Raw genomic sequence first — 9,641 nt, forward strand, 5'->3', positions numbered from 1 at the left:
GTGGTAGAGCTCTAGCCCTGAGAAAGCCCAAGGATAGTGCCCAGACCCTGAGTTCAAGCCCAAGGACTGGAAGAAAAAAAAACACGAGAAAACCAGAAGTGGAGCTGTGGTTCCAGGTGGTAGAATGCTAGCCTTAAGCAAAAAGATATCGCTCAGGGACAGTGCCTAGGCCGTGAGTTCAAGCTCCACAACCAGCAACAAACAAACAAACCTGTACAGATATGGCAAAGGCCTGAGAAGTATAAGACCCTGGTACTGGTACATATTTTTTTTAATCTTTAAAAGCTCTAGCTGCCTTGGATCTTTCTATGCCATGATTTAAGGCAATAGGTTGCATTTGGATCATCTTTTTGCATCTCATGACATCACTATGTCTCTCTTCATACTCTAAGGTGTACATTTCTTCACAGCCTCCTTTTTCCTGAGGCTACTTTTTAAAAACTGCTATTACCCAATTCTGGTTTTACCTGTGTTCTCATTTAAACACCGCCTCCCTAAATGACCTCACCTCAACTCATAGTTTTTACTAAGATCTCCTATTAACAATGCCTAGATAATAGGTCCAATATCTCTATCCTTGAGCTAGTTCTACACATGATGAGCAGAAGACATGTCTTTTTAGATGCCCTACTTGGGATTATCCCATTTTGTAATCTTAAATTCATAATATCTAAATAGAAATCTTAATTCTCACCTCCCATTCATCAGTTTTTTTTCCTTTGTATTCTCCATTTCATCAAGACACATTCCAGGTACCTTTTTTCCCTCTGTATCTTGGCCTACTTTTCAGTCCTACTGAGTTGGTCACATACAATGTTCACTTACTAAAGAGAGCAAAGTATTCACAAGATGAAATTCAGATCCAACTGCTGTTAGCACCAAATCAGGCAAAAACTATGTAATTGTGGATTTAGGGAAGGACTTAAGAGTAGAATACATGCCTAACAAGTCTGAATTCAAGCCCCAGTACTACAAAAGGAAGCTCACATCTGTAATCCTAGCTATTCAGGAGGCTGAGATCTGAGGATGCCGGTTCAAAGCCAGTCCAGGCAAACATTTCTGTGAGACTCTTATCTCCAACCAAAAAGCAGGAAGTTGGGCAGTAAAGTGCTAGCCTTGAGCATAAAAGCTAAGGGAGAACACCCACGTTCCAGGTTTTTACCTCAGGACTGGCACACAAAGGGGAAAAAAACATTAATTCAGTGAAGTATGATGCTATGTACCTGTAGTTCCAGCTACTTGGTAATATAAGGCAGGAAGCTCACTTAACCCCAAGAGTTTGCGATCAACCTCAGTGACATAGCAAGGCTGCATATATAAAAAAAACTCTTTGGAAGAGTATAAATTTGACATAGATTGTTTGCGACTATGAAAATTGAACTAGAAAACTTGTTGAAATTGTTCTGAAAAGAGGAAAGTGAGAGAGGAGGGAAAAGGAAAAGAGAGGAGTAAGGAGAAGAGGAAGCTATTCATTTTTTGTATTTGAATTACTTTTAGAGGAATAAAATCAATGTGCTTAGAAGTTTCCAAGTGACATAAGGCATATGCAAGAAAATATATGCTGGAATCAAAAGAAACTTCATGAGGAGTGTTGCCTTGGATAATTAAACATTTTGGTTATAAAAGACTATCAATACCATCATAGTCACCATTTTTTTAAAAATTGTGCTAATCCTAGGGCTTGAATTCAGGGCCTAGGTGCTGTCCCTGAGTTTTGTGCTCAAGGCTAGCACTCTATCAACTGGGGACACAGCTCACCTCTGGCTTTTTTGGTGATTCATTGGAATTAATAGTCTCATGGACTTTCCTATCCAGGCTGGCTTCGAGCTCTAATTCTCAAATCTTCCCCCTAGAAGCTAGGATTACAGACATGAGCTATGGGTGCCATATTTCAAAATAATTTAGAATAAATTACCCGTGTAATTTGTGGGCATGGATGGGAAAAAGAGTTGATATTATTCAAATAAAAGAGAGGGGGGGAGAAGAGAAATTCTCATTACCTAACTTATGAAATGGTAACCCCTCTATAAAATGACCTTAATGATAATAAAATTATATTTAGGGGCTGGGAGTATGACCTCGTGGTAGAGTGATTGCCCAACATACACAAAGCCCTGGGTTTGATTCCTCAGAACTACATAAATAGAAAAGGCCAGAAGTGGCGTTGTTGCTCAAGTGGTAGAGCACTAGCCTTGACAAAGTCCAAAGACAGTACTTAGCTGGTGCGGTGGCTCATGCCTGAGGCTGAGACCTGAGGATCATGGTTCAAAGCTAGCCTGGGCACTAAAGTCTGTGAGACTCTTATCTCCAATTAACCAATAGAAAATGGTTAGTGGCCCTGTGGCTCAAAGGGTAGGGTGGTAGCCTTGAGCTGAAGAGCTCAGAGACAGCACCCAGGCCCAGAGTTCAAGAACCACAACCATTAAAAAAAAGACAGTGTTCAGTCCCTGAGTTCAAGCCCCAGGACTAGCAAAAATATATTTAAAAAAAAAAAAGACAACCTGGAGCCAGGTGTGGTGGCTCACGCCTGTAATCCTAGGTACACAGGAGACTGAGATCTGAGGATCAAAGTTCAAAGCCAGCCCAGGCAATACAAAAACCTACAAATACAAAGCCTACAAAGCCTAGAGACTCTTATCTCCAATTAATCACTAGAAAATGGGAAGTGGGGCTGTGGATCAAGGGCAGGGCAGTAGCCTTAAGCTAAAGTGCCCAGGCCAGAGTTCAAGCCTCATGACCCCCCCAAAAAAAACTGGATGAAAATTTTATTCCATTGCTTTTTACTTTTTTGTCACATGGTTTTCTGTTGGTTAACTGGAGTTAAGAGTCTCAGGTCCTTTTGTGCCAGGGCTGGCTTTGAACCGCTATCCTCAGATCTCAGCCTCCTGAGTAGCTAGGAATACAGGCCTAAGCCACCAGCACCTGGCTTTAGTATTTCAATTTTTAAGAGTGTAAGGAAGTCCTAGGACTTCCAAATATCATTGAAGGCTGAGTAATATCACACACATTCACACACACACACACACACACACACACACACACACACACACAAACATACACACACCCCTTTCTACTTCTGCCCTAGAAGACTTTTACTGCTATTTATATCACAGAAATTTCTAACAGTTCAAAGACTCTAATGACCAGCAAAGAAAGAAGTCTGGTGGGGGTAAAACTGAACAGGAAATTAAAGGCAAAGAAATTAAATGCTTTAAGTCAGAAGGCTGACACTCTGATTTAAAGGCAAAATTTTAGACAACTAAACAGAAGATGTGCCAAAATTAACTAACCTCTGTGTTTATGCCATAAGCAATAATTTATTGCATTCACGTTCCTCCTACAGCTGCCTGAAAATTTATATAAAACTCTAAGCTATTCAGTACAAAAGCTAGATTCACAGAGGTTAATATACTTATTCTCAATAAAACATTTAAATGATTCCAAACTATCTCCGCCTTCAAATTGTTCTACAAAAAAATCATGGCTATGCAGAAAATGCCAGTCTTGCATATCAAAGAGAAAATGCAAGGCTGACTGAATAAAAATAAAATTTCTAGCTGGGTGGCAAGGGCTCATGCCTGTAGTCCTAGCTACTGAGGAGGCTGAGATCTGAGGATGTCAGTTTGAAGCCAGCCCAGGAAGAAAAGTCCCAGTGAGACACTTATCTCCAAATAACCACTTGGAAAAACAGAAGTAGAGCTGTGGCTCAAAGTAGTAGAACACTAGCCTTGAGCACAAAAGCTCAAGGATGGAGCCCAGTCCTTGAGTTTAAGCCCCACAACTGACCAAATTAAAAAAAAAAAAGGCATCTTGGGCCAGGAGCATGGACTAGTGAAAGCATAGCCTAGCATGAATGTAGCCCTGGATTTGGTACCACATACACAGAAAAAGCCAGAAGTGGTGCTGTGGCTCAAGTGGCAGAGTGCTAGCCTTGAACAAAAAGTGTTCAAGGACAGTGCCCAGACCCCAACTTCAAGCATAAGGACTGGCAGAAAAAAATATGGGGCAGGAGTTTGGCCTAGTGGTAGAGTGCTTGCCTAGCATGCGCAAAGTGCTGGTTTTGATTCCTCGGTACTACATACATAGAAAAAGCCAGAAGTGGTACTGTGGCTCAAGTGGTAGAGCTCTAGCCTTGAGAAAGTCCAAAGACAGTTCTCAGGCTCTTAATTCAAGCCCTAGGACTGGCAAACAAACAAAAAAATCTATTTCAACACTATTATCCTTTAGAAGACTAATGCTCTTCTGCTTATTCCTCAAGACAAGTCGTAGTCCTAGAGTGATGTCATAGAAAATAGCTTTCTAAGCCTTTCTTTAGATTGGATCCAGTGAGAATTCTAGGGAAAGCCTGCACTGTGAAATAATCTTCTAAGATACATTTTAACATAAAATCACAAATCCTGTATGGTTAGTGCTTAGTTTTCCCTAAGAATTAAGAACAAAGAATTATACACCTGAACTAAATCTTTTGGGAGATATTGGTTAGTTTATCTCAAATCTTTGAAAATCTATGATGCAGAATCATTAACTAAACTCAAAGATATAAAGATATTAGCGAGGACACCGGATAATTTTTCTATCTGTTCTTATTTGCTTCAGTGATCCAATTAGATTTTTTTTGCCATGCTGGAGATGAACCCAGGGCCTATGATAGTAAAGAGCTCTGTACCACTACACTATACTCTCAGCCCCAGCCAGCTGAGCTCTAAGGACTTCACATTAAAAACAAGAAAAGTGAGAGTATTTTTCACCTTTTCCACTTTTTTCATTTCAGAAAAAATTTCTGGGCTCAAAATGTAGCTCACTTGCCTAGCTCACTTGCCTAGCATGTGTAAGTATTCAGGCCCTGGGTTCAAGCCCTAGGTCTTGAAAAAAAATTATTCTTAAGCCAGGCCAGTGGCTCATGCCTGTAATCCTAGCTACTCAGGAGGCTGAGATCTAAAGATTGTGGTTTGAAGCCAGCCCAGGTAGAAAACTCCAGGAGACTTTCATCTTCAATAAACTACTCAAAAAATCCAGAAGTGGTGATGTGGTCCAAGTGGTAGAGCACTCACCTTGAGCAAAAAGAAGCTCAGAGATAGAACCTAGGCCCAGAGTTCAAGACCCAGGTCCGGCAAAAAAAAAGGAGAAACAAGAGGAGGAGGAGGAGGAGGAGGAGGAGGAGGAGGAGGAGGAGGAAGAGGAAGCAGCGACATGACATGATCCTTCTCCCTTCCCTCAATGAGTTTTAATATAAGCTTTAAAAAATAATTCACCAGTGCTAGGAGTTGTGTTTGCCTAGCATGCACGAAGCCTGGGGTTCGATTCCTCAGTACCAAATACACAAGTGGTAGAGTGCTAGCCTTGAGAAAGCCCAAGGACAGTACCCAGGCCTTGAGTAAAGCCCGATAACTGCAAAAAAAATTTTGACTTCCATTTTTGCCAGGCGCTGGTGGCTCAGGCCACTCAGGAGGGTGAAATCTGAGGATCAGGGTTCAAAGCCTGCCTGGGCAATAAAGTTCATAAGACTCTTATCTCCAAAAGACCAAAAGTTGGGCTTGAGACTCAAGTGGTAGAGCAGTACCCTTGAGCTGAAGAGCTCAGGGAGAGGCCTCAGGCCCAGAGTACAAACTCCATGACTGACCAAAAAAAAATGCTTCTTTTGTTCCATTGAATACTCAATCCCTAACCCAATACCTAGAAAAGTGCCTGGCACACAATAAATACTACATAAAACTACAATTTTATGGCCGGGAGTTTGGGCTAGAAGTAGAGTGCTTGCCTAGCATGCACAAAGACCTGGGTTCAATTCCTTGTTATCATATACATAGAAAAATGATGCTGTGGCTCAAGTGGCAGAGCTCTAGCCTTGAGAAAGCTCAAGGTCAGTGCTCAGGCCCTTAGTGCAAGCCCTGGGACTGGCAAAAAAAAATATATATATATATATACATATATATACATATATACATATTTGTATATATACATCTATACAGTACAAATTTAAATCTCACAATTCATACTCTATAGCCATTCTTCATTTTTAAAAAAGGGGGGATGGCGGGGGCTGGGAGTTTGGCCTAGTGGTAGAGTGTTTGCCTAGCATGCATGAAGACCTGGGTTCAATTCCTCGGTACCACATATATAGAAAAAAGCCAGAAGTGGTGCTGCAGCTCAAGTGGTAGAGTTCTAGCCTTGAGAAGGCTCAAAGACAGGCTCATGCCCTGAGTCCAAGCCCAGAACTGGCCAAAAAATGGGGGGGGGAGTTTTGTCTTGTGGTAGAGTGCCTGTGTTGCATGTTCAAAGGCCCAGGTTTGATTCCTTGTATCACATACATTGAAAAAGCTGGAAGTGGTGCTGTGTCTCAGGTGGTAGAGCTCTAGCCTTGAGAATGCCCAAGGACAGTGCTTAGGCCCTGAGTTCAAGCCACAGAGCTGGCTACAAAAGGGGGGGGTAGGCAGAAACTGGTTGCTCATACTTGTTATCCCAGCTACTGGGGAGGCTAAAATCTGAAGATCACAGTTCAAAGCTAGTCCAGGCAGGAAATTCTCTCAGACTTTTATCTCCAATTAACCACTACAAAGCCAAAATGAAGCTGTGGATGATGTGGTAGAACACCAGCCTTCAGCACAAAAGCTCTAAGACCAGCAACAACAACAACACAATAAAATTAAATAAAAATAAATAAAACCTCAGTGGTGAAGTAACTTGTTCAAGGGTATGAATAAGTTATAGCATTCCCATTCAGAGGAAATATATGCTAACAAATTAATCTACAGCCCCACTGCAAGAGAAATCATTGCCCTCACAGTTAACATTATTCACTCCAATCATATACAATGGCAAAGTCCAAACTTGTCAAGAGGCCAGCAAGATCACCGGGGAAGGGTCTTATTCAAAAGTCTAGAAAAAAATGTTAAATGTACTAAAATACAAAGATTTTATGTTCTTTCTTCCATCTCGCTTGACTTACCATGTGTTTTTACCACATTTGCTGATAAATGTTATGCTATGTGAAGAAAAATTTAAAATATGAATTATTTGCATTCATTTTACACTCATTTGTCATTTGCCAGTTTTACATGGACATACTTAAATCAAGAGTGGGGCACTTCAGAACATCCATGAAGCCAAGCCAATACTGGTTCCAAGAATCTAGTCCAAAAAAAGGTGGAAAGGTCAAACCTTGAAACTTCCATGAAAGCAGTATCTGACAATATTTCATCTACAGGACAAAACATATGCCATATAGAAGCCACCACTTTAGGCTGTTTATTTTGCAATTTTTACCTTGCCTCTTTGCAGGATAAAAGAATAATGCTTCTTTTTACAAAACATAAAAGCATACTTTGAAAAACAAGTGGTATTGAAATAAAGAATTACAAATTCAATAAAATGCAAATAACCATTTGTAAACTAAAAATATACCCAAAAATATTTCTTTCATTTTTGTGGACAATTTTTAAATCACACCATACATTTTTGATATGCCAAGTATAATTCTATACTAATTTTATATGCACAGATTCTAGCAAATAAATTCAATTTTCTTTTTTTTTTGCCAGACCTAGGACTTGAATTAAGACAGGGCCTAAGCACTGTCCTTTGGCTTTCCTCAAGGCTAGTGCTCTACCTCTTGAGCCATAGCACCACTTCTGGCTTTTTCTGTATATGGGATACCAAGAAATCGAACCCTGGTCTTCATGAATGCTAGGCAAGCACTCTTACCACTAGGCCACACTCCTAGCCCATAAATTCAATTTCCAAACCACAAATATTTAGTATGCTATGTTTCCTCCAAATTTATTAGCAGTAAAGATTGTGAATTAACATCCTTTACCACAGATCAAATATGACTGTAAGTACCAAGGACTGTGCTGCTTAAAACATGAAAAGTATATAAATATTACAGTAAATGCCCAAAGAGTTGATATTTTTCTTTACATGCTCATCCTATTAAAAATTACAGAAATATGAATTCATTTTATAAACTCTTCAAAAATATTTTTCAAATGGGTAGAGATATTCAGGAATCCTCCCTAGATAGGAAAAAAACATTGAAATTAGAGCATATAGAGAGCTGCAAAGAATTTTCTAGATTAGAATTTAATCAGATTAACAAAGGAAAAGGAACCAGGAAAATATGTAAGACCAAGCAAACATAAGGTGCTATACAAATACTCTAAGTCAGAAAGGGGGCCTAGGCAGTCTAGAAAGATGAAAAGCAAAACCCTCCAGTAACATTAAAATTTGAATTAAAGAATACCGTTTTTTAAACAAGCAGTTAATTTTGTAGCAGGAAGGCCAAGCAACGTGACTATTCTATATCTATAGATTGACAGCACTGCTTTACTATTCTGTACTTATTTACTTATAATATAGAAATAAAGAAGCAGCAACAGTTAGCCACTCCAACATTAAGCACTCTGGCAATGATTACTTACAAAACATCTTTTGGGTTTTTGGGGTTTTTTTTTAAGGTACTTTAGAGCAATAGATTATTTTCACATATATGACCTCATATAGTCCTCAGAACCTTATGATGTGGATATTACTGACTAAATTTCACAGACAAGACACCAAGGTTCTTATCCACGATTCTCTCTAATCATCAGTGGATCCCACACACACCTTTGGATGCCATGTTAAATGCCTTGAATTTTGCATAGTTCGATTTCGTCACAAATAGCATTTTTAAAGGGAAGGTACGGGTTAGGGGGAAAATAATCATGGTACCTGCAGCTGTGTGCTGCAAAAAATGGCTGAATTATGCTTCTTCCCTTTCCCCCCTCCCTCCTCTCCTTCTCTCTCTTCCTCCTGAGGGGAAAAAATTGAGGTTTCCAACAATCTAAGTAAACTCAAAAGACAAATTAGGTTCGGGCATCTACCAAATGTTATACCCAGATCTGTGCAGAGGGCCACCGAATTCGTGCTTTGCAAGGGGGCCGCGGAAGCGGCCCGGGCTCTGCAGGCCAGTGGGCAGGGGCGGCTACTCACCTCGGGGGTCCGGTCCAGCCTCTAGTGGACGGCAGTCTGCATCAGGAAGAAGCGGGCCAATGAGCCGAACGGTGGGCTAACGGTCTCCGGGGCGGACCTCGGCAGGAAGATAGTCTACAAGGAGCTGCTCTCTGGCCAGGCCAGATCGCTCCGGCGCGGGGCGAGTCTGCGCTCCTGCAGCCCCCTCACAACCAGTCCTGGGAAAGAAGACAGCACTGAGTGGGGAGTCTGATAGTCGCGCGAGGCGGGAGGCAACGAGGCGTCGGAGCTCGAGCCGGCCTTACCAATGGTAAGAAGATGGGGGAACGCTCGGCAGCGCAGACAGAGCTCGGCTGGAGAGCCGACTGGGGGCCACGGGGCAGGGAGGGGAACAGCTGAGGAGCTGAAGAAGCTGAGGAGCCCAATCGCCGCCCGCGGGCCAGCAGAGAGAAGCACCAGCAGAGGCGACGTCAACGACGGCGTCTCCGGGCTTCTGCCCTGAAGCGCGCGGAGCCTCAGGATCACCCACGCCAGGGGGTGGAGGAAGGCGGGAAAGGGGCGTGGAAAGAGGTGGGACTTGCAGGGACCCAAGCCAGGGGCCGCTCCAGGCCTCGCGCCCCCTGCGGTCCATGGGAGCCGCCCGGGGCCCGCCCAGAAAGGCGGGGCTGGCCAACAGGGGGCCCAGTGCACTG

The 9,641-nt window shown here is 42.1% G+C and overlaps 1 protein-coding gene across 2 annotated transcripts in view; it reads right to left on the bottom strand.

The window, feature by feature from the left end:
• Positions 1–9,349, bottom strand: part of Klhl15 (kelch like family member 15) — a 34,348-nt gene extending 24,999 nt beyond the window's left edge. For both annotated transcript variants that reach the window (XM_090326032.1, XM_090326031.1), the window contains exons 1-2: positions 9,255–9,349; positions 8,971–9,167 (exon numbers count right to left, since the gene is read on the bottom strand). The gene's annotated coding sequence lies outside the window, so the exon portion shown is untranslated. The remainder of the gene's footprint in view (positions 1–8,970; positions 9,168–9,254) is intronic.
• Between the last annotated feature and the right edge of the window lie 292 nt (positions 9,350–9,641).

This window comes from Megascapheus bottae, chromosome X, assembly GCF_031878675.1.
Source record: "Megascapheus bottae isolate mThoBot1 chromosome X, mThoBot2.hap1, whole genome shotgun sequence".
Classification (NCBI taxonomy): Eukaryota; Metazoa; Chordata; class Mammalia; order Rodentia; family Geomyidae; genus Megascapheus; species Megascapheus bottae.